This window comes from Crocodylus siamensis, chromosome 1 (assembly GCF_052110815.1).
Source record: "Crocodylus siamensis isolate JL-2025a chromosome 1, ASM5211081v1, whole genome shotgun sequence".
Taxonomy (NCBI): Eukaryota; Metazoa; Chordata; order Crocodylia; family Crocodylidae; genus Crocodylus; species Crocodylus siamensis.
This window is the reverse complement of record NC_143395.1, coordinates 140904741-140923563: the sequence shown is the minus strand read 5'-3', so window position 1 is coordinate 140923563 and position 18823 is coordinate 140904741. Positions and strand designations below refer to the sequence as shown.

The following is an 18823-nucleotide window of genomic DNA, read 5'->3' as shown; positions in this document are numbered from 1 at the left end:
GCTAATGCTCCTGGTTTGACATATAGTTATATAAATATTCGGACACATTATAAATGGATATGGCTTTAAAAACTACGGGAAAGAAAAATAAAGGTTACATCATGTTGGTAGGAGCCAATTACTTTGTTTTCTAAAATGTTCTACATAGGACACAGATGAGTTTTTGACTCATTCAGCATCTGAGCATCCAAAAAGTCTTGTGGTTGTTCCAACATTCTTTCAACAGCATCCCAAATGGCATTAAAAGACAGCTACAGTACTTTATTATCTTGCATATCTTTTCTCCTAAACATGTTCATGTTTGCAAGGGAGACTCGGAGAGGAATATTTTTATAGGAAGTCATTGCCATAAAGGGAAACATCATTCATTGTTAAACATTTCTATTCCGACTTTTTTGCTGTCTCAGGGAGGGTGACAGTGGTTGGTCTTACTATGTTGTTCTAGTCCACCTGCTTTTGTGTGTGCTTGCTGTTTATATAAGTTAACCGTAGGCTTTAGTTAATCCTTCAGCTCAAGTGGTACAGGCCTGTCATTTTGGATTTGAAGCTCCCTGTTTCAAACCTTGGATGACCCAGGGCTGGGTTCTCATGCTGCAATGAAAGTTAGCCAAAATCAACCCCATAAATTCTGGGGAAGTTCAAATTCAAACATCTGTTGGTGGTGATCATGGTATAGCTGGTCCTTCACCAGTACAGGCGGTTGGACTACATGATCTCTTGAGGTCCCTTCCAGCCCTCCATTGCTGTGATTCAGATCCAAAACTGACATCTCACAGCCATCTGTTCTGCTCTGTATATGCAGCCTAGTGCTTTCATTTCAGTGCATCACACACGCTAACAATATGCAGTTTTTAATGGAAAAATGAAAAATCAAAGAAGGCCTTTTAAGAAACCTTTAATCTATGTGCTCAGATTATTCCATATGTCACATCATTTCTCAGGATTGGAGGGATTGTACTGAAATGTGAAGACTGACCTCCCCAGCACAGTTACACTTCCAAAACACTAGTTCTCTTCACAGCTGCCAGCAAGAGGCTGCCAAACCTCTGGCTACGGGCAGCAGGAGACAGTGAAGCTGAGCACAGCATCACAGGGTGGGCCGTACAGAAGGGCTGTGTTCAAATGTCTTTTGCAGGGTGTTGAGGAGGTGTTTGCAGAAGCTCTACTCTCTCCTTTCTACTATTGTGCTTCATGTTACTGCCATTCTCCCACGCTCCTTGCCAAGGAGATTAGGTCCATTTCAAAGAAGCTGCCTCTTTTAGCAGGTCAAATCAGTGATCTGAGCAATCTTCCAGCTGCAATTCAGTCATTCACGCTAGGTCCCTATGTCAAAAAATGATGAATGAGAGTTTTGTATTTTATGAAATGGCTGGGAGCTTGGGTTCTATTTCCCCATGAGACTTTTGCTGGTACGGCCACAGAAGGAGTCACAGACCATGCCTATGCCATAAACTTACCATGCCTGGCAGCAGCAACCTCAAGCAACCTGTGCTACCCTGGCAAGGTGGCTGGCTAAACCAGAGATAGTATAGCCATATCTGTGTGGGCAGGCTACTTGGCTTGGAGATGGGTTAGCTGGCTCCATCATTTAGCAGTTTCTGAAGTGCTGCCCAGATGCAGTTATACTGCTTTTGATTTAAGAGGCAACCTATCCAGAGCAATGTGACATGTGTGCAGGTACTATTGTCAAGCCTGGTAAATTTACCATGCAGACAAGACCGTTATGACACTGGGAGCTGTGGAGCGTGGGGGAGAAACGCATGGTTGAAAAGTTGTAGTTAGATTATAGCAGGTTCGTAGGGGCCATAGGTGGAAGGGAAGTGAGCTGAATGCTGATGAAGCCACTGGGGTGACAGTTCTGGATCTGTTGTCACTTTAAGCTTCGTGGTCCTCACCACTCCTTCAACAACCTGCCTCAGTTCTAACCTTGAGGCATTGTCTCTAGGCGTGCAAATGGAGCTCTGTACCCAGTCCTTTATTGAGCATTGCCTACAAATGGTAGGGGTTGGATTTGTCCAGGGCTCTGATTGAAGGGAATGAACAAGTGGAATCCTGAAAAAAGCTCAGTGTGGTAATTTAATTCTTGATTCCATAAGCAGGGTGTCTCTGCTTGGCTCAAGGCAGCCCAGACCAAATCAAATGGTACCTTGAGGATTTTTGACATTTTGCCTCCTTCGTTTAAACTCATCCTCCTTTCCTTTTTGCTGTGCTGAGCATTAGATCTCTAATGAGTGGTTTCCAGCTGTGAAAAGCCTCCTACAGTTCCTAGTGGCTTGGTGGTGGGAGACAGACTGCATAATCAGTCTGAGTATTCGCTGTGACTGTGTTGGGAAATATACAACTGTAGACTGGATTCTTGGCTACTGGACTGGATTCTTGGATACTGGGCATTGATGCAGCTTCAGTGAATTCACATCAACTTTCATTCACTGAAAATCTAGCCCTGTGAGGTGTCATCTGGGTGGATGTTTATGGTATGGAGGGGAGAAGCCATTGATTGTTTAGAGGTGGCTCTGTGCCACAGGGTCTGAATCTGAAATTTCTCAGACTTTGCAGGTGGTCAGATCCAGAGTTTGGTTCACAACCACCTCTGGTTAAATCCATGGCAGTATCTGCTGGATTTATCACTGCCATTACCATCAGTCTCTGACCAGCTTGGCTGGAGACTGCCTTCCTAGTGCAGGTTTGTCAGATTCCCCCTTCCCCAGTGGTTGTAGTACTGACATTGAAATGCCAGACCAAAGCAGCCTGTACTCTGAGAAAAAAGCTGAACTTGAGTTTTTCTTGTGACAGCATAGCGTGATTTGCACTATTCATTCACAAGCCCGTCTGCAATGTGTGTGTGTGTGTTGTTTCTAGCTTTTATGACATAGACATCAGTCCTGCAAAACCTTATATGTATGCTTAGCTTTATCGTAAGGAAAAACTCCCATGACTGAAATAAAGCTTGATCAGAATGTAAAATTAAATATATTTATCAATCGTTGTAGGATCACAGCTTTTGGCTACATCTATGCTGCGATACCTATGGCAGTACAGGAATACTAGTGTATTATACTAGGTGAGGGGTTCTAGTATGGATACAGCTATACCAGCAAAGCCACGCTTTGTACTAGTAGAGTAAAACCAGCTCCCAGAAGCAATACAAGCCATAAAAGTAAAAGCACTATGTTGCTGCTATAGGCCCAATGCTGGGGGTTTCTGTCCATGAAGGGATCACAGCTCTTCACACTTCTGACTGACAGAAATACACTGAAGAAGTCTGTAATATAGAGACAGACTGCCTTTTCATCTTGTATCTGTACAGTACCTTCCACAGCAGGGCTCTGCTCCTGACTGGGAGAGCCACTAGGCACTACTTCATTACGAATGATAATTACTTGTTTTTTGGGTAAGGAAGGCCTCTCTTATTTTTCTACAACTCTGCTCTCTGCAGCTATTGGCATAGTAGTGTTTAGGGCAGATTGATAGAGGAAAAGCATGTTCTGTCTGGAGTGCCTCCTGGGGTCTTCACTTTTGTTCTCTGAGTCTAAAATAACTCAGTTATTTGCCCTCTGTGGGAAACAGTATGATACAGAGCCAGTGGAAAACAAGAGTGTTACAGAGCATCTTGAATAACCTGGCAAATTTCTTTTTAATGTGTTACCTAAATTATTCCTTTTTTTCCGGGGAGAAAAAAAGTTTCAGAGACAGTTTTGCATTTGAAAAAACTGAATTGGAAACATTCCTTCATGAAGAAATTAGACTCTGGAAGAATTCATTTTCTCTTCAGTGCAGTGAAACCTCAAGAGGCTTAATGCCCGTGATGCTCATCCAGTAAAAAACCCAAAAAATTGCATTGAGAAAAATAATTAGAAAAGCAGTTCAGCCATATAAGGAAAGATATATCAACACTGACCTTAGAAGAGAGTTGGCTATGTAAGTGATCATGCTAGGTAAGAAGACTACTGGGTACAGACTTGGCCTCCTTCCTCAGGTTCATAAACCCTGACATGCCTGCTTTGATATGAGAAGTGGAAGGCCTCATTATTTCTTGTTTAAGTCGCCTATTTAAGTGGCTAGTCTTTTTCCGATGTGGTTGTTTTTATAGCTCTCCCATCTGTAGGTGGATGAATTGTTCTCTCCCTCATTTGGCTTTATTTTATACATATGGAATGTTTTGATTGGGATTATCCCTTCCTTGTGTTTGTTTGCTTTAGAAAAGTGGTGAGACTTAACCTAGGATTGTAGGGATGGGACCAAAGTCAGCAGACATACCTTTGACCTATGAAGCAGACACTTTAGATCATGTTTCCAATGCTGGGGCCAGATTTCCAAGAGCTCATCATCAGGTTGGATGTTGAGCTCTTGAGAAAATCTGGCCACCAGTGTCACAAATGAGAACTGTTGGAGCAGTGGGTTTCTGAAAATATTGCCCTTCTTTAGGTGCCTAAATAGGGTCTGTGCTTTTTTCCAACACCTGGCCCTAGGGGTGAGTGCTGAGGGCTTGACAATATGTTCCTTCCTCCTCTAGGTTGCACAGTCTCTAGCCAAAATATTTCAGAATTCAAGATAGCATGCTGGCCCCCAGTGGACTCCTATTTTTTTCATTTGTAGAAGAGCCAACACACAGTGAGAACAACTTTAAAAAGACCTTGAGGGCCACAAAGTTAAAATATTTTGCCAATTTTATGCCAATATATTATACTCCTGCGGAAACACCTGCTATTGGTTTACAAAGCACTTGCTAGAAATCTCTGTATAGCTAGTATGTTCACATGTTGTTGGCTGGGTTTTATTTCCAGCAGCTCCTACAGTTTCCAAACCTTCTCTTATAATGAAGAGCTTGAAGGCCTGCTGAAGCAGCTAGTCAGATCAGCACTGATTCACTCTACTTGTGGCTGCTGCTATATGGAGAAAGAGAGGAAACATCAGCTGTGATCACCAGAGGGTCCTTTGGGACAGGAATGTCCAGTGGGGTTGCCAACTCTCTGGGGTTGCCCTGGAGTCTCCAGGAATTAGATATAAATCTTCAGGAGATGGCTGAGAGTCACCTGGGCGGGGAGATAAATGATAAGGCATTCATTAAAATAAATATATTAAATGTTGAATTGTATTTATACAATAGTCCAGTGGTAACAGTAATGTGCATTTGCCTTCCTGGTGTAAAGTCTACACATGACAATCTGTAACTGATATATGCAAACATGCAAGCATGTAGGCATTGTGCAGTGGGCACACTGATGATCCAGAAACCTCCCAGGATAGATTGAAACTGAGCTGGCAACCCTGTCCAGGGAAGCAAAAGGATACTGTGGGGGAGAAGGGGAAGAGAAGACCAGGTGGCTGAGCAGCATGTCTAGGGGAAGAGGGAATTAAGTGGCTGAGAAACACTTACTGGGAGAGAGAAGGGGAACACACAGCAGGGAAGCCAGTGAAGTGCACCAGGGAGAGGCAAACTGAACACAAGAGAGCAGAGAAAATAGCAAAGGGTTAAAGGTGAAAACAGTTTTATTTTTTCCCCAGAAAAACATAGCCCACTTGCTGCATTATATACAGCTACATCTACAGAAATCCTTTTCACATTCTTACATAATTAGTGGCTATGGAATTTTATGCAATTGCAAATAAGAGCTGACCTGTGCGCTCATGATTTTGGTAGAAAATGATCCATGATGAATTCAAGCTACAGTAATTACATTCTGCCCCCTAAAAACACCTGGATTTCATTTATTGTCATAAAATGGGATCACATTATTCTTACCATTGCAGCCACTGGGACAATTCACATGAGGAAAGTGAATATGACCGCATATGTGCATTTCACTCTAGAGATAATCACATTTCACTGGTGGATGAAATCACCACTGTACAGCGTATAAAGTGCTCTGGGGGCCTTTGGGAAGAGAGGTGCTGAATAAATATAGCATATTCCCTATATAGACATGCAAAATTGCAGCGAGTCAAACTGAATGTATGTAACTTTTGGCTGGCTTGGTGACTTCCATTAAATGCAGAGGTTTTAGGAAATGATGGAATAGAACTAAGCATTGGAAAATGTTGTGACAGAAAATGAAAGGGCAGTTTGGGCCCATTTAATTCCAGCCAAAAAAGTCTCCAGAGAAGTTATGCTGAGCTGGATAAAAAAAATTACAGTAATTCAGAGCAAGGAGTAGAAAGTATTGCCTCTTGTTTAAGCAAGGAATCTGTGATGGAAGAGGATTAAGAACCAGGGATCTAATCTCTGTCTGAAACAATGGTTTGATCCCTTTCCTTCTCTCCAAAAAAATCAAATGCTCTTGTGCCAATATGGTATCTGCTTATGTGTCATGGGTGATCCTCCTTCAGTATATCCCACATGCTGGCTTCTTACTCACGATAGGCTGGAGGGGGCATTAACTAGATTGGAAATTTTAAGGGACAGTTACAAATATGCTTTAATTTTCCCTCCTCTAGCTTCTAAGTTTCCTGCAGCCGAGTTGTTTGGCTGTGGTGGGGCATCATTACACTGATTTCTAAATTGTGTAGCATCATGAATTTCCTTGGCAGTAACATACAAGCCCAAGGAGATATCAGGAAAGAAATACTATCACAAACTGGTAAGACAGCAGCTGCACTGAGCATGTTCAATAAGGCTTGGTGGTTGATTGTCTGCAACTGAAAACTAAACCCTGAATTTGTAATTCAAATGTTAAATTCACCTTTTTATATGCGTATGAAAACATGTAATCCATCAAGGGTAGGTATTTAAATGTTTTCAAAAGCAAATGCCTTGGGAATATAGTAAGTACCGTTATGTCAAGGCTGATCAGAGTTCAACAACCCTCCTATTTCCAAAGTCTTCCAGAAAAAAAAGGGAAATTGGGCATGTGTTAAAAATGAAGCTACAGCATCTGCCATCATGGCAATGTGGCACTGGGCAGTTGGAGGAATATGCAAAAGAAGCCAAGTGAAAAAATTCCTTTGTGATTCAGTACTTAGAGAGTGAAAATTTAGAAGATATAACATAGAGCACACAACCAAGAGCAGGCCAGGACAGACAGGTTGCTAGAGTCTTGTTTGTGCTTCCAGGCATGTTTGATGGCATGGGAAAGATTCTGAGTCAGATGCTCCATGTTTCAGAGGTTAGAAATATTTGATCTAAAAATGACTAAATGAATGCTGTCAAAGCTTCTCCTGTTACTCTAGGAAGAATTTCTAGATTTGTATTGTTATACAGTTGTTAAAGGTTAAAGGTACACACTATGGGCATGTTCCTGAGAAATTCTCAGCACTTTTAGCTCATCCAAAAAGAATGGGAGTTGTGGGTGCTCAATACCTTTCATGACTGAGCATGAAGAATTCTGTTACCTTTGCATTTTATGCTGTATTTTGCTCATTTAAGAGGCCTCTTCACCAGTGCTTATAAAATATATAGAGAGGAGAATTTTTATGACACAGACTTCTATAGTATCCATTCCTACTAATTTATGTGATTTTAGAAGTGAAATCAGTCAAATCCTATTATTTCTATAGAAGTGTATTTGTTTATTCCTACTAAATTCTCCAGGACTTTCATTGATTTGTGTGGAGGCATTATGGAGGCTTTACATCTTCCTCTGATGCAGTTGGGAAGATGGCTTTTATAAAGGGCTATAGGACATGATGGCCATGAAGACTGCCAGATACAACACCAGAAGTCTCAGCTTCTGATGAAAGAGCCAAGGTTGTTATTTGGAGTAAATATCTGCCCCTTTCTTGGAAGGGTGGTTCAGAATCAGAACCAGACCCATCTGGGAGATTTAAGAGGAATGAACAAGCTTTCCCTCTTCCTGTATTGTGAAATGCCAGGGCTGTTTAAAATTAATAGCAACCAATGTTAAAGAGGAAAGGAAATGAAAGAAACATTTCTTCTCCCTGAAACAACCCTGTTTTCCTGTCTCTTCCACAAGAACACAGACATTTGTCGACTTTGGCACCAGAAAACTTTTTTTTTTCACGTTTTCTAGCACCAGAAGTTCTTTTGTCCTTTTAAATGTAGACCTGCTGGAATGTACAGGCTGTAAAATGGACCAAAAATAATTGAACTTTACAAGCAGTTAATTTTGTTCTGTGCAAAGCACTTCTGACTCCTGCTTTACGCAGGAGTGAGAGTTTATCAACACAAGAAAGCACATAAAATATCAAATGTGCTCTTGGAAAATACCAGCTACTATGTAAAAGGCATCTCCTCTTAAATATTGAATCTTGTAATGGGGGCAGAAGATTGTGCATCAAGGAAGGTGTTCTATTCCCACTTTTCCCAAATTCATTGAGTGACTCTGGACAAATCACTAAAGATTTTATTTAATTTGGGGAGACCGGTTTGAGATGACTTGAGTTACCAGACAGAAGGCAGGGTAGAGATGCAGCTTATAATATAGACTATCTGAATCATCTTACACATCTCTAATTCAGTTAGTCTATAAGGTGCAATGCTACCCTGCCTGACTAACATGGCTAACTACCTCTCTCTGCTCATGGATGATTTAGGAGAGATACTTATCATACCTACTGATTTTGAATGACAGGGATTACAGCCAATTAGGGTCTTTGCAGCTTAAATTGATTGCTTGGGCATGGAGATGTCCAAACATTTTGGAGACTCCCTTGAACTGTCTTTCAGTTTTTCCTACTTGTGAAATGGAAATAATACCTCTCCTGCTGAAGAGATATGGAGTTTTAAGCCATTAATACTTTTTGTCCCCATGAAATGCTTTGAAATTCTCAGATGAGAATCTCTATGGAAGTGCAAAGTATTTTTTTTTATTTTATTAAACATCTGGTATTCAAGGGACCTGGAGCCTGAAAAATATCATTGAGAAGCTGCTGAAAAATACAGCGAACAAGTGGGGGGCATCCATTAATAGTGGTTAAGGGAGCTGCTACAAATTTCCTGAGCAAATGCCATGGGAAATTCATGGTTTTTGACAAATGTTGATCTACATAAGAATTGGAATACATATTTTGACAATGTTAAGAGGTTTCTTTTCAACCTGCTTGGAATGAGACAGTCTGAGTTTTTGTTCACAAATTATGTTTTGAGTGGAGAAGTATAGTATGGTATAGTATAGTATATACTGGTTTATATTGAAAAGAAATATATTGGCCTGAAACCAAATATTGTGAAGACTTTATTGTTTTGGAAATATCAAAAACCCATTGTTTGCATTTTAGTGCTGTGCTTTAGCCACCTCCCTTTTTAAAGGTGTATGAGTTGCAGAGCCTTTACTTGAACCACTTAGTGAAGGCTGACCTACTATAAACATAATACCTACTATTGGATCTACTGTTTACCAATATCAGCCTATTGTAAGAAACCAGCATCCATTTCCAGATCCTGGAAGCACCATATTAAGGAAGTGACTTGAAGCTTACTTAAAGGGCAGAATAGCTGTCCCTCTAATTTTCCCATTCAGTCCCATTGGCTACTAGTCTCCAAACTGGCTACAGGTAGCATGACTAGTACTCTGAGTTATTTTCTCCAGGTTCAAACACTACTGCAAAGTGTAATGTTCTCTGACTCTGAATGTTTGGGCATTGCTTTCATCTGAGGTGGAGTGGAGTGGGGCTGGCGATGTGGGGAGAGGAACAGGAGCTGTTAATTTATTTATGCTTGCATTAAAGCGAGTGCAGAGGAATTGGTCTTCAGTTCCTCAGTGTCATTTGCTGCTGCTTTATGGGACTGTGATGGGCTGCTCTTTCCCTGATTAAAGGCTCGCCTTAAGATTTCTCTTAGAAGCTCTGCTTTCCTTATACCTGTTGGTTTCCATTTGGCAGCTTCATGTGAGGGGGAGGTGTGTGCTGGAATACCTGGTCAAAATATGGTCTTAATTCTGGTGGAGACAAGCTGGTGGTAGGTGATCTCTCAGCTCTCTTTGGTAGTTATGAGGTCATCCAGTAGGGGTGTGCGGAGCGGGCCCTATTCGATTCGGATTGGCCCGAATCAGGGACAGGATTCGATTTGTTGATTTGGATCACTGTCCCCGATTCAATTTGGCCAAATCTGAATCTGAAGATTTGATGCGGATTCGGAGAATCAGAGATTCAGACATAGATCCAGCTTTAAATGTTTTTTCTACATACTTCGAGGTACCAGTGTGGCTTGTGAATGCTGTGATGCTGGGGCGGATGCAGTGTCCCACAGGAGTGTGAGGAAGCCCTCCATGTGCACGGAGGTGAACCCAGAAGTGGACTGGAAGTACTTCCAGTCCACTTTCAGGTCTGCCGGGGAGCATGCTGGTGCAGGAGGCACCAGTTGCTGAGCCGGGAGGGCGCAGGGGGGCCCCCAGCACACTCTCTGATGGACCCAGAAGTGGACCAGAAATGCTTCTGGTCCACTTGTGGGCCTGCTGCCAAATGCACTGGGAAGCCCCCTATGCACCTGTGGGACACTCCATGTGCCCCAGCATCTCAGCATTTGTGACTCACCTGGTACCTTGAGGTATGTAGAAAAAACATTTAAAGCTGTGTCTGTGTCCAAATCTCCGAATCTCCTGAATTGGTTTGGAGGGCTCTGATTCGATTCAGAGAGATTAAAGGGTCCTCTTGTTCGATTTAGATTTGGAGATTTGGCCACTGAATCGAGCCAAATCTCCACTGAATTGAATCAAGGACCGAAGATTTGCATAGCCCTATCATCCAGTGTCCTGGAATCTTTCATATGCGTTTGTTTTTGAAGGCGCCAAGTTTCCTGTTCAGTGCCTGGGTACATCTCCAGTTCCCACAGCTGTAGGCTAGGGCTTGAGATAGTTTGAGTGGGAAGTGTTCAGATGTATTTGTTTGGACATCTTTCATTTCCATATGCAAATAGGTTTAGAGAATATTGTGGGTGCCTTGCCTTTCCTTGCTGTCACTTTCTTGCTGAGGTCTCCATTGGCTAATTTACTCCAGCCTAGGTCGGTGATTGCTTCTAGTTTCTTGATCTTTTTGCTTTCAAGTGTGACGTCACTCTTTGACCTGTTTCAAAGACGTTCACTTTGGCATAACTGATTTTAAGCATGCAATTTGCTGTGAGCCCTTCAAAACCAACCAGAACATTATATTAGTGTGTTTCTTCTTTATTTCTGACCTGGTGTTTGTAGGTGTGAGGGAGTGGCGGCTAGGGGCGGCCGTGAGCTCCCTAGCGCCGCCTACCGTCACGTTAGGGTGACGTAGCACCCTCAGAATCTCGCCCGCCACGACTTTGATGTTAAGATATATGATGTGGAGGCTGCCAGTTTCCCTAATGGACGGTCTTGTTAGTCGTCCCTATTCCCAGACGGGTATTTGATAAGCGTCCTGCCTTAAGGGCAATGCGTGCCTCCAAGCCTCCCCCTTAGCACGCCCCAAGCCTCGCAGCTATTCCGGGGGACGCTTGTATGGTCCCTCGCCCCTCGGGTGCCCTTGTTCTCACTCTCGGGCACCGGGGCTCTTCGCCCACCTGGCGCCTCCTTGGGTCGGGCCCCAATCTCTGGCCCGTTCCCCACGCCCTGGGCCTATCACGCTGGCGCCCAGCTACTTGCTGGCGCCTCCTGGGTCGGCTCCTCCAGCGCCGCTCACTACCGGCCCCCTGGGCCGGGTTCTAGCCGGCGCCTGGCTAATCGCCGGCTCTGCCTGAGTCTGGAGCACTCTCGCCGCCCTAGCCTCGGCGCCCTCGGGCCGGCTCACTCTCGCCGCCCTAGCCTCGGCGCCCTCGGGCCGGCTCACTCCCTGCGCCCGGATCTCGGGTCTCTCGCCACCCTCGGGCCGGCTCACTCCCTGCGCCCGGATCTCGGGTCTCTCGCCACCCTAGTCTCGGCGCCCTTGGGCAAGCACTACCGCCGCCCTCGTCTCGGCGCCCTCGGGTGGCTAGCTAGGTTGGTCTCGCCGCACTAGCCTTGGCTCAATCGCCGCCCTAGCCTAAGCTCTATTGCCGCCCTAGCCTCGGCGCCCTCGGGCCGGCTCACTATCGCCGCCCTAATCTCAGCGCCCTTGGGTGGCTAGCTAGGCCGCTCTCTGTCTCTGCCCTGCTCCGGGCCTTGCCCTCTCGGGCTGACTCTGCGCCTCCTGCGCTCTGTCACTGCTCAGCTCCAGGGTTAAACACCGCCCTTCTGGGCTGGGGTCTGTAACCCGCACACTGCGCCTCCCTGGCGCAATACCATGCCCAGCCGCACTGACACTAGTGCCCCCGGCACTGTGCCTCAACTGGGCCCTGGGAACCCCCAAGCTGTTGGGGAGCTCCCCTGAGGCCTCCTCGCTCCCCTACAGCCTCCCCGGTCCTCCGGATGTAAACTATAACTAAACACTCAAGCCATCTGGCTATAACATAAATACAAAGGCTCCACACGCCTAACAACTCCAAGCCCCACCAGGGCTCTCAATCCTACCTCCAGTTAGGGCGATCCTGTTCCCTGCATCATTGCAGCCGGTTAGCGCGATGAAGTAGTAGCCACTAACCCCGGCCGCTCAGCTCAGCCGCAGAGCTCCTGCTCCTGCAGCAGCCAGAAGGGAACTGTGTCTCAGGCTCTGGCCTGAGCTAGTTATAAAGGCCTGGCCCTGCCCCCTTCCAGTCATGTGACCGCCTGGTTGCCCTGGTAACCCGGCACCTGAGCTGCCTGGGTGATTGGCAGCTCTGCCAATCACCCTCACAATCACGGAGCACCTCTGTGACTCCGTGACAGTAGGTACACCCATTTTTGACAGCTGTAAGTAACAGGGAGGGAAGGAGGATGAGATGAAGAGGAACTTAAATTCTCTTGACTCACTGCCGGAAAAATATGTTGGGAACGTGAAGTTCCCAGAGGGTCACAACATAAAGCACCGTGTCTTATACACAAAATACAGTACATTTACTCAGTGCTCGTTGCTTTTCCTGAATAAACCAAACACACAAGTCTCCTCAAAGCATGCATTCAGTTGGGAGCATTCTGGCAATGTGTGACTTTCCAGGAGGAGGCTGGGGGAGTTGTGTGTACATTAACTGGAACAGCCTCACAGTAATGCACACACAATTTCCTTGCACCTTGGCACAAAACTTGAAACTACCCTGTTCCCTGACACATTCATGACCCGGCACCAATCTCTTCTACATACTTGTTAGTAGTTCTACCATCCGAGCACTTATAGATGTTATCTGACTTTTCCTTACAGCACATCTGTGGGACAAATTATCTTTAATTTGGAGAGTGGGAAACTGGTGCAGAGTTTAAGAGTCTCACTCATTGTCACAGAAGAAACCGGTGCCAGATCTGAGCTATGAATTGGGAGTGTCAGCACCTCACATGCTCAGACCACACTTCTCACATGTGTATCTTGGTTAACCTATTTAGATACTGCAAATTGGCTCATAAGTTGTTTTGTTTTCTTCCCACATAACCTCCTCTCAGCCACTGTCAGGTAGAGGCTGCCTGGTGCAGCAGTGCCATTTTTGGATGTTCAACCAGACCAAACTATAACCTGCACACAGTGATGTCTGCAAGGAGCCATAAACGGACGTAGCTAACCCTTAACCACAAAGTGTGTTAGCCAGAAACAGATATGCAAACCCATGCACTGCCAAATATCACAGAGTGTAAAAAAGCCAATTGTGCTGCTTGTTCAGAGGACACAGAGATGTGCCTACATCATTACAATCTTATTTTTTGTCTCTTCCTGGAACTGAACTGAGCCCCAAAGGACATTATATTAAACTGGTAAACCAAAGAAAGCACTGCCTCCTTGCCTTGTGACACTGCTGGTCATGTTACAGTGAGTTGTCATAAAAATAACTGCCATTAAAATCGAAAGCTTTCTCAAAGTACCTGACTGGTTTGGGGGTTTTGATGGAGATTCCTAACAGGTTAGTTTCCTTTACCATCCTCAGTGCATAATTCTTCCCCCACATCCTCAGGAAAGAGCAGACCCCATATGAGACTGTGCTGTGCTTGCAAAGAGGCACATACTGGCATGGGGGGTGACCCCTGCGGCTCTGAGAGAAGATAGCCCTTGTATGCTTTCCATTTCAAGCTGCTGTAAATTTTTAAAAATAATTTTTAAGAAAGGAAACTTTGAGCTGGTCTATCCACAGACCTTCACGGGTTTGCAATTAGTAGCGTGGACAGCAGGTCTGTGTATGCTGTATGCTTATAGCATGTGGTTCCTTTTGAAACAAGTTAGTGTGCTAATTTTAAAACGAGTACAAACATGCAAAATGTAAGGAGATCCTGATGGGCTGATTTAGCAGGGGGATTTTATATCCACGCAAGTGTGTGTAAAATATGTTTATATATATATACTCCCCCTTCCCTCTCCCCCACAGCTGCAATGCCAGTAGTAAGAACAATGAAAAGCATTACATGTTGACTAACCTACACTTCCTCCCTTGAGTGCTAAGCTGTAGCAACCAGAAATCATTAAACTAGGATTGGGAAAATGACTTTTGGCTTTGCTAGAGCCCTCATGTCAGTGTTGTTCTGCAATCTCTGTGTTGAATGGAAACTGTTTCCTTTCCACAAACTCTAAACTTACAGACTAGGCTTCCTGCTTTCCTGTTAGTGCCTCCACCTACCCAGACAGTTCTGACACTTTTGACTTACTGATCAGCTATTTTCTACCACAAACTCTTCTAGAAATGTTTTACGTTATTGTAACAGCTGACTAAGCAGTAAACGTGCAGTGCAAGTGAAAGAAACAAATGTGGGGCTTTCTGTTTAGCTAACTAACACAGTTCTTGCAAAGTTTAAGATATTTACCTTTACAACCAATCTGTTAGATGGATGGGCTGGCATTCAGCTGTGGTACAATGCTGGGGAAGGATGAACTCTGTTCCACTTCCTCTCCGCCTCCTGCAAAAAGTAAAACTGCATTTTTAAGGGTCCATATGCACTGCCTAAAGGAGACCTGCAAAGGATATTTATGCATAAAAACAGCCTCAGGAATATATGTTGAATGTGCTCCTTGGGAAAAGTTGAAAGCAGTTGTCCTATACAAAACTGAATAAATAAATAAGAGCAATTTTTATAGGATAGCTCTGTGGCCCACAAATATGTAGTTAAAACAGGACTTTCCAGGGGGTCACATCAGAATGTTCCTGCAGCAAAGCATCCTGGGATGTCAGCAGCAAACCTGGAACCAGGCCAGTAGATTTGTGGGATGTATCAAGACAGATATTTTTAAACGCATTTTTCTGCTGCATTCACTCTGCAGCCTGCTCAGTGGGGCCCTTCAGAGCAATGTCTGTGGTGGTTTCGGTTTTCATGTTCCTTTTTTGCAGATTGTCTCTCATGTATATCAGACAAATAAATCAAGCCTGTCTTTGGTTAGTCTTGGGTGTATCTTGAAAGATTCTGGAAACTTGAAAGGTTCTGATGTCTCAGTTCTAATCCTTAGCCAAATGTTACTCCAACTTATTTGAGTCTTTTGTTTTATTTAGACCTCAGTTGCAAAAACAGCTGTAGACTTTCAACTTGAGAGTAAAATATCTATTGCAATCTTCCAAACCCAAGTTTCTATGATTCTACTGTAAACTGTGCAAGTCCCCTGGCACAACTTTACGAGCACTCGTGGTGCTCTGGTGAGGTACCGGAGGGCTGGAAGAGGGCCAACATGGTCCCCATCTTCAAAAAAGGCAGGAAGGAGGACCTGGGAAACTATAGGCCGGTTAGTCTTACCTCGATCCTAGGCAAGCTGTTCGAGAAAATTATGCTGGCACACATCCAGGAGGGGCCAGCAGGGGACTGCATGCTTAGGGGTAACCAACACAGGTTCATCAGTGGCAGGTCCTGTCAGACCAACCTGGTGGCCTTTTATGATCAGATCACCAGATCATTAGATGCAGGGGTAGCAGTGGATATAGTCTTCCTGGACTTCCGGAAGGCTTTTGACACTGTCTCTCACCCCGTTCTCATTAAGAAACTGCGGGGCTGTGGTGTAGACACCCACACAGTCAAATGGGTCACCAACTGGCTGGAGGGCCGCACCCAGAGGGTGGTGGTGGATGGGTTCTTCTCAGCCTGGAAGGACGTGGGCAGTGGGGTTCCGCAGGGCTCGGTCCTCGGGCCCACACTGTTCAACATCTTCATCAGCGATTTGGATGAGGGAGTAAAAAGCACCCTGTTCAAATTTGCTGATGACACTAAGATGTGGGGGGACGTGGGCACACTGGAAGGATGCAACAGGCTACAATCAGACCTAGACAGGTTACAAGGGTGGGCGGACGAGAATAGGATGGGTTTCAACACAGACAAGTGCAAGGTGATGCACCTCGGGAGGAACAACCGGCACCATACCTACAGGTTGGGGAACTCCCCTCTTGTCAGCACGGAGGCGGAAAGGGATCTGGGGGTCATCATTGATGCCAAGATGAACATGGGCCGGCAGTGTGGGTAGGCAGTCAGGAAGGCCAACCACACCTTGTCATGCATCCACAGATGCATCTCGAGCAGGTCTAAGGAGGTGATCCTCCCCCTCTATGTGGCACTGGTCAGGCTGCAGCTGGAGTATTGCGTCCACTTCTGGGCGCCACACTTCAAGAGGGATGTCGACCGCATGGAGAGGGTCCAGAGGAGGGCCACTCGTATGATCAGGGGACAACAGGGCAGGCCCTATGAGGAGAGGCTACGGGACCTGAACCTGTTCAGCCTCCACAAGAGAAGGCTGAGGGGGCGTCTAGTGGCCTGTTATAAACTAGTCAGGGGGGATCAGCAGGCAGTGGGGGAGTCACTGTTTCCCCGAGCACCGCCAGGAGTGACCAGGAATAACGGTCACAAGCTGGCAGAGGGTAGATTTAGGTTAGATATCAGGAGGTGCTACTTCACAGTCAGGGCGGCTAGGGTCTGGAACCAGCTTCCAAGAGAAGTGGTGCAGGCTCCTACCCTGGGGGTGTTTAAGAGGAGGTTAGATGAACATCTTGCTGGGGTCGTTTGACCCCAGTATTCTTTCCTGCCATGGCAGGGGGTCGGACCAGATGATCTGCTCAGGTCCCTTCCGACCCTAGAAACTATGAAACTATGAAACTAGGATCTGGCTGACCTGGTGGAAAAAATGGAATGGGTTTCTTAGCAGGTATGGTCATGTGGGGTAATCAGTCTATACAAGTAATAAGTTCCAGTGGGCATTATGGAGTGGCCATTATGAAAATCACTAAGTGCCTTTATGGTCAGATGCAGCCATCAGGAACCTGGCAGGGTTGGGTTGTATCCCTGCCTCAGATTCAACAACTGCCTATTTAGAATGAGGCACTGTTGTGTTGGGAGAAGATAGGTTCTGCTGTTCCAGTCTGAAATAAGGAATTTGAAGAGTTAAAAGTTACTTCTTGTACTTTAAGTAAAGCAGTGGTGTGTTCAGAAATGCGACACAGTCTCTTTGTCTTCATGTGTGTCTGTGCTTACACTTGCCTATACCTGCAGAAAAATTCAGATATAAACCAGGAGGTTCATACCTTTGGTGGGATTCTGGAAGAGGTATGTTTAAGGTAAAGGGGGAAGTCTGAGGAGCTGCTACTGGCACTTGGAAAGAGGTGTTTGGATTGTGGGTTCCAGCTGTCAGAAACAGGTACGAGAGAGAAAGTTTGCACCAGGGATAGGGACAGACATTACACACAAACCAATTCAAGTGATCAGAAACTGGTTTATACTTGTAACAGAACAAATGTTCAGTGCACATAAACCAATCTGAAAATGGCTGAAACCAGTTTGTGATAAACTTGGTTGAATGTAGTATCAGACTTAACTGATTTGGGTGAAACCAGCTTATGCAATGTCTGTCTCAGACCCCTTCCTGGTTTAAATTAAACCAAACTCCCCCAGCATCCCAGCATGCTCTCTGGGCTGGGCAGGGCTTTCTGCTCTACAGCAGAGCTTGCCCCTCCCCTCTGCTCCCTGGCTGGAGCTCAGCAGAGATTGCAGGCATCTGCTTGGCTTTCCCCACTCCACTCCCCATCCCCTCTGCCTTACAGACACCTCTCATCATTAGCTAGCAGACCACATGCTGGCTATGGTCCGTGCTGTGGCAGATGGGACAAAGGCAGAACCAACAGGTAGCTGGTAATCAGAGGTCCCTCTGCTGTTTTCTTAATGGGGTGATAAACACTGAGTTAGGGGTGATAAACACTGTGTTAAAAATTCCCCGATGGGCTGGTCAGAAGTGTGGGGGGGAAACACTCCCTAATCAGAGCATCCTGCCAGGGCCTGGCCACATCCCTCTCAGCTCAACATTATAGAAAGGAAAGGAGGGCCCCCTGGCTTTTAGCCTGAGCCACTGCAGGCATGTGCCTGTATTTCTGGGATGTCTGTTCAGTTACAAACTGATTCAGCCTAGCCAGGTTAGACTAACCTGCAAAGATTTAGTCAATTCAGGCTCAGGCTTTTTGAATGTCTGTCTCTAGCTCTGGAGAGCAAGCCTACAAGACTCCCAGAGGAAGGCTGGTGCCTGACTGTGTTCAGAGTCTAAGGACATGTGTAGATGAAACGGGGGTTTTAAAAAACACTGCATCAATTTAGGGCTGATTAAACCCCCATGTTGTGCACACACCCCGCTCACTTACCTGCATCTCTGGCAGGGAGGGGAGAGGAGCTGCTGGTGGGTGGAGCAGTTTCTGGGCTGTGGGGGCAGGGCTGATGCTTCACTCTGCAGCAATGGTGGCCCCCCCACAGGCGGCACCCACATGCAGGCACCCAGCTCAGGCGGTCCCGGGGGGCAGCACAGCTGCAGAGGGAAGCACTGGGTCCCCGCACAGCTCAGGCAGGCAGGCAGGCTCCAGGGGGAAAAACAAAAAGGATCAGGCTCACTGCTTTCCCGGGCTGCTGCCAGGCTGCCTGCAGGGCTTCCTGCAGAGCCCCTGCGCTGCACGGAGCCCAGTGCTTCACTCGACGGCTGCAGGGGCCGTTGA

The 18823-nt window shown here is 45.7% G+C and overlaps 1 long non-coding RNA gene across 2 annotated transcripts; it reads right to left on the bottom strand.

Moving 5' to 3' along the window:
- Window positions 1–4649: 4649 nt before the first annotated feature.
- LOC149873415 (uncharacterized) lies at window positions 4650–14999 on the bottom strand. Of its 2 annotated transcripts, none has more exons than XR_016441957.1 (2): window positions 14688–14999; window positions 4650–5033 (listed from the first exon to the last, which is right to left on the bottom strand). It is a non-coding gene; the product is annotated as an uncharacterized LOC149873415 (long non-coding RNA). The 2 variants fall into 2 exon arrangements; XR_016441956.1 differs by lacking the exon at window positions 14688–14999 and adding an exon at window positions 12345–12457.
- Between the last annotated feature and the right edge of the window lie 3824 nt (window positions 15000–18823).